This window comes from Manacus vitellinus, unplaced genomic scaffold (assembly GCF_001715985.3).
Source record: "Manacus vitellinus isolate BGI_N305 unplaced genomic scaffold, ASM171598v3 scaffold_2_pilon, whole genome shotgun sequence".
Classification (NCBI taxonomy): domain Eukaryota; kingdom Metazoa; phylum Chordata; class Aves; order Passeriformes; family Pipridae; genus Manacus; species Manacus vitellinus.
In genome coordinates, this window is record NW_021940208.1 from 40,971,024 (window position 1) to 40,977,651 (window position 6,628).

Below are 6,628 nucleotides of genomic sequence, written 5' to 3' on the forward strand. Positions count from 1 at the left end.
TTATACACATTTGGAAATACCCAGGCACATGGGACTGCAAGATGTCAGTCAAGCTTGCATATCTGTCTGAATATACACCAATACTGGCAACCATCCCTTAATCTACTGGGAGAAAATGAAAGAGGGACTTTTTTTTAAATTTTTTTTTCTGTAGAAAGAAAACAAATAGGCACTTTGGAATGTCACCTGTTTTTAATCTGGAATAGATTTAAATGTAATATTTGTAAAGTACTATTCACTCTATCTAAATACGAAATATGTTGTACATTTAGTCTTTCTCTAATCTAATGACAAATGTTATTGTGGCAGGCATGTGCCCCCATATTTATGATAATAGTCTACACATAATGATCTCATATAACCTACCGTATCCTTCTGATTGCACACTGTAGATTCTGCAGCAGCAGGCGGTCCTACAGATCAGCTCAAACTCCTTCAGGTCTCTACTTTCTCATAGTACATGATGGAGTGAACGAAATAAATGCTGTGAACCTACTAGTAGCTATGACTGTGCACCACGCTTTCCCATTTTCACACACATAAAATCTGTAGATATTAATTTTTTGGTTTGGTACATACTCTGCAAACAACTGCTGAAACACAATTTGCCATATGGAAGAGTGTGAGATGGCAGCTTATTGAGGCTTGGATATTAATATGCTTCAGCAGCCCCTGGAAAAATGTTAAGTTTTGCACAGTTAAGCAGAAAAGTGTTATCATTTGTCTTCAGAGACTACTTTGAATAGATACTTTGCATAACCTTTTGGTATCATCTTAAAGAGTTTCCTGGAAATAACAGACCTCCAAACTAACTAAATACAGTCAGGCATAGCTACCTGGTTAGTTAATTAACTTCCAAATCAATTCATTCAGTTCTATCGGAAAATTAGAATCAAGTAAATCCCATAAACATTTGTCTAGCTTGAGCTAGTGGTACAGATTTTGTCTATGTGCAATACAAGTTTTCTAACTGAAAAATAACAAATTCCTGTAAGATAGCTGAATAAGACTACACTTATATCTGCAGGCATAGGACTGCTTTAGCATTCCTAGATCCAGGTGTGCATATTGGTGACCAACTGATTGCGTACAAAAGCCATAATGGGATATATATCGGCATTTTATTGCATTCCATTTTCTGCTTATATTTATATATACAATCTAAGTGTGTCTGTGTATCAATATACATAGGTATACAATATATGTAAAATAAAAATTAACCTTTACCTAAAAACTAAATTTTAAAAGGTACCAAAGGTATAAAATTGTGCACTCAACTTGAAGCCTTTTAATGTAAAAGACATACTAGACTTCAACTGGAAGGTATACTAGATTTGAATTGGTGCAATAATTGTGACAGAAAAAGTAGTAGAAGTGATTATTTTTTCCTCTAAAATATCCTGATTCATTGAATATTCTATCAGATTTGGTCAGCATAGAGACACTGCTGGTTTATATCTTATTTTGAGTTAGATTTCCAGTAAGAGTTAATTTATGAGGTTAATAAACAAATTTAATATTCTTTATAAATAGTGATGCATTAAATGTCAATATGTATTTCAGTATAGGTTACATATTGTCTACATTGAATTACAGTATTAATTTATACATGTAAATATTGTATGAGCATGTTAGGAATAGATATAAGTTCAATAACGGAACATGTTGTATGATGGTTTAAGACTACAGTTTCAGGCAGACTGCTTGCTTGCCAAACAGTAAAAGTGTGGTTCATTTTACCTTAGTTTAGATGTCTAAAGCTCCTTTGAAATTCTGGTGAGCGAAGGAAATCATGCAGTAATATTCTCATCTTTTCAGTAGCGGTGTAATGTCAATATCTAAACATGGTAAAATGAATTCCACTGCAAAATCTATGAGATTTCAGTAAATTTACAAAAATCTTATTTAATTATATTTAATATTATTTATACTGATGACTGGAATTACACTTTGAAATAGAACTCAACAAGTTAACTTTCTAGAAGTAAACATTCATCTTTCAAGGGAAAGAAATACTTTTATATGTTACATATTATAAAAAGTTGCATAAAGAAAAATTATAAAAGTAATTTTGTAATAAGATACTGAGTAGCAAACAATTTTCTTCAATCTACAATGCAAGCTACCTGTGGTGAGCTACTGGTGGCACTAGGGTGCTGTTTTGGTGTTGAATTATGACAAAACCATCCTGGTTCACCAAACTTCAAACATATATCCTGCTTTTTGAAGCAGGATTTGACAGATAAGATTCTAGCTGGCCTGGAAATGTTTGACTAGTAGTCAATCATTTTATACTATAAAAGGCCAGTCCACTCTCATACAGTAAGGTTCTTCTAACACAACCCTTCTTGGGGAGTGTGTGTGGAGATTCCTCCCTTGGTCTGGGGATGCTCCCCAAGGATACTCCTTTGGGTGTCAAGAAAAGAGATCTCCCCATGAGCATTGGTATGGGTGAGTTACATTCATCACTAATTAATAATTATTTGTTTTTGTTAGCTTTAATATAACTGCTTCAATAATTGCTTTAAGATAGTGCACTATCCTATCTTATACTATACTACTAGAAATTTTAGTGTTTATATTGTGTAGTAAATAATTTGGATTAAGTTGTTTTGTCTGATCATTTGTAATAATAAATAATTATTTTTGTATAAATTATATGTGATTTGTCATCATTAAAACCTGCAGGACAAAAGTGGTTCAATCACAACTCTATAATTCCTTAAATTTAAACCGTTGACAAAATCTTAGGCTAAAACTGGATCCAGCCGCACCCCTAGGAGTTTAGAAAGCAAGGAGATCCTTTCTGCACCTTGTGACTCAACAGCAGGGCTTTTTAATAACTTTGTCTAAGCCTTCCACTCCCACTTGGGACACACATCACTGTCTGTCTGTCTGTCTGTCTGCCTGTGTGACTCACTGTCCCTTTTATGACCTCTCCAGAGGCACTGTGGGCTGTTGTTACATCCCCCTGCAGCTCTCTCTTGGGCTAAACAAGCCAAATCCCTCCACTATTTCACAAGTCACAGCATCTAAGGCTTCCACTGATTATTACATCACAAATCAGTTTTGACTTGTTAGTAAAGAGGAGGTTCAGCTGTATGTCACTCTTGCTGTCCCATCCAGTGTCTGAATGAAAAGTCACAAACTGTCCAAAGGTCTTGGAAGTCTGTATTTCACCACATTTTCCTTTCCAGTATCTGGCAGGTGGTTAAAATCTCCCATACAAATGAGGAACTGTGATCCAGAGGCTCCCTCAGGTTTTAGAGAGATTTCATCCACTTTCTTGCTGTGCTGGTTTGACCCCAGCTGAAGGCCAGGTGTCCACCAAAGCCACTCTATTACTCCCTCCTCGACTGGACAGGTGAGAGAAAATATAAGGAAAGGCTAGTGGGTTGAAATAAGGACAACCTTCTCCTCACCCCTCCCTCCCTTCCAGTCTTAACTTGATTCTCGATTCTCTACCTCCTTCCCCCTGCAATGGTGCAGGAAGACAGGGAATAGGGGTTATGGTCAGTCCACTCATGTTGTTTCCGACACTGCTTCCTTCTCAGGGAGAGGAGTGCTTCAGTGTCTCCCACAGGAGACAGTCCTCCATGAACTTCTCCAGTATGAGTCCTTCCCATGGGCTGTAGTTCTTGATGAACTGCTCCAACGTGGGTCCCTTTCCATAGGGTGCAGTCCTTCAGGGTCCCTCATGGGTCACAAGTCCTACCAGCAAAGCTGTCCAGTGTGGGCTCCTCTCTCCATGGGTCTGCAGGTCCTGCCAGGAGCCTGTTCCAGCATGGGCTTCCCACAGGTTCACGGACATCTTCCAGTGATCCACCTTTTTCAGCATGGGGTCCTCCACAGGCTGCAGGTGGATCTCTGCTCCACTGTGGACCTTCATGGGCTACAGAGGGGAAGCCTGCTTCACCATGGTCTTCACCATGGGCTGCAGGGGAATTTCAGCTTTGGTGTCTGGAGCATGTCCTTCCCCTGCTTCTTCACTGACCTTGGGGTCTGCAGGGCTTTTTCTCTCACATACTCTCACTTCTCTCTTTTCTGGCCACAATTACTTTTATGTCATAACACTTTTTCCCCCTCCTTCTTAAATGTGTTATCACAAAGATGTTAACACAATCACTGACTGGCTTGGCCCTCACATGTGGTAGACCCGTCCTGCAGCCATCTGGCATTGGTTCTGTTGGACATAGCAGCTTCTTATGAAAGCCACTGCTATAACCCCCAACACTATCAATACCTTGCCACACAAACCCAGTACAAATCCTCAGGTTCAAATCTCTACATTCTGGGGAGTAATAAAAAAAAGTAGAAGAAAAATTTTAAAAAAAAGAAAGAGGGGGAGTGAATTAAGTAGAAAGCTTTACTGAGAATAGAATTGATATTTGGCTTTCATGTGAAACGTAGAAGGCTCAATCCAGCTAGCTCCAGTATGAGTACAATGTCATACAGTAAGATTATAAGAGTGAAGCACAGTGACAAGTTCTGTATTATATACTGGTGGATTTCTCTGGATTTGATTAACTTTTCTACAGCATGAGCTTTTGGCACAGGCTAAAGATTTGCAGATTATTAGGTCTTCATAGCAGTGATAGCTGCCTTTGCTTTCTGGAGTTTTTCACTGACTGTGGGTGAGACCTCTTGCATCACAGAAAATAGATCTACATCAAAAATCTCATTGGGAGAGATTTCAGCTGAACTAGTGTGAATGGCAAACAGGTAGAGATATTCTGAAGAGTCTGACATATTTTAGAAACGTCATTAAACATGAGCGTCACAGTAGTATGTTGTCACTGCAAGATCTGTGTAAACAAAAGACAGACTGCAATACACCACTTTTTCTTAATGCATGAAATTATCTTAATACAGAAAGAGCACACATAGTAAAAATATTTTAAGATGACATTTTAGACAATAGATTAAAAAAGTTTACAGTACATTAACAAGTCATGAAAATAAAAAATATTTCAAATCAATATAGACATAATCATACTTTGATTACTCATGATATCATACATATTAAGACTAGGCAGATAACAGTTTAGGCAATTAAAAACTTCCTGAAAGCTAACCTTTTCTGTATTTCAAGTTCTTTTTATGTTATTCTTTTAAGTCTTGCAATTAAGTGGCTATTCCCAGAAGTCGTACCTTTTTAAGGCAGCACTTCTGAGAATGATTTTAATAGAAGCTAGAAGATCAGCATTTTCAGCTAAAAAATGTCATTGCCAGAATTACTGTATACTGAAAACATCACTTACAGGAATTGTTAAAGAAAGGTACAGCTGTTCTCCCTCAAGTAGACAAACTCCCAGCTAATGAAATTACCAATACACCTGTTGGCCAATATATGTCTGGATAGCCTAAGGTTAATTAATGCCTTCAGATGAATCAGAGTTTTGTATGTAACTCTAGCACTTGATTCCCCTTAGCTTCTGGGAAAAAAAACAGTAGTTGACTTAAAAACAATATACAAAACCATATGGATTAAAATCTGTTGTCAAATTAACTATCCAAATTACTGTTAGGGAAGAGTTCATACATCCTTTCTAGTCAGATATTTCTTGGATTTCTATCTTGGGTTTATTTGTCTGCAGGATGATGATGATGACTGTAAAGGTAAGCTTTTCTTCTCTGAAAGTATTTTCAGAGTTGCAGTTCTTCATATATTTATATGCTTTTGTGCATGTGTCTGTGGACTTTCAGATAAGTATACAACTCATATTAATTAGGGAGCTGAGAGAAAGTCTGTAAATGAATGACCAATCACATGTCCATATAAAGTATTTGGAGTATGTCCTGACTGCAGATTACACAAAAGCACAGTTCTGCTATGTACAGAATAGAGCCAGAAGGGGATGGGGAATCATCTTATAGGTTTTGAAGACCTATACCACATAGATTCTGGTGCTTCTTGGCTACCAGAAATAAAAGTTGTCAGCTGTTGCTGCAAGGAAACAAACATGTAGTAGAGCAGGAAGCAAAAACTAATGAATGAGAGCTGTTAAATGTGGACAGAGACATTAAGAGCAGGGAACCACATTTGTTTGAAAAAGTTGGCCAAGAAATAGTTCCTTGCATAATGTGATTGTTCATTTCAAGCCTTTCCTATGGTTCATGCTCAGGAATACTAGATGACAGAAGAAAAAAAGGCCATGGACAGAGACTAGGGAAGCTGAGGGGAAAATGGCTTTAAATGCAACCTGTCTTTGATGCACTTAACTTTGAACTGCCTATGTTTCTCATTAGGCAGGAGTAAGATGGCTAAGCAGCAGCACTCATTAAAGAAGCATGAGATTCCCCAGGGCTATTGAATCAAGCTTGAAATAAAAAATGTCTTAATCATCTCCTTTAATCTCTGTATTTCACTCTATCTTCTTTGCTTGCTCTCCTTTCACCCATCACAGCTACATAATTGCCAGGTGAAAAGTTTCTAAATCCTGAATTCAAAAACTTAATGTTATATATTTTTTAAACAGTAGAAGCCCCATAGTTTTACAATCTTTTTTGTTAAATTAGGTAGAAGGATGGCAAAACCACCAAAAATGTAAGCATTATCTATTTAAATGCCAAATCTGCTTCATGCTGGTTATGTCTATACTGCAAGGTAAAGGATGTGACCTCCTCT

At 37.3% G+C, this 6,628-nt stretch overlaps 1 long non-coding RNA gene across 2 annotated transcripts; it reads left to right on the forward strand.

Moving 5' to 3' along the window:
- The first annotated feature begins 2,960 nt into the window (after window positions 1-2,960).
- Window positions 2,961-6,345, forward strand: LOC108639409. 2 transcript variants are annotated; one of them, XR_001920440.1, is made up of 3 exons: window positions 2,961-3,076; window positions 3,198-3,364; window positions 6,250-6,345. It is a non-coding gene; the product is annotated as an uncharacterized LOC108639409 (long non-coding RNA). The 2 variants fall into 2 exon arrangements; XR_001920441.1 differs by having other exon boundaries at window positions 3,058-3,099.
- Window positions 6,346-6,628: the final 283 nt, after the last annotated feature.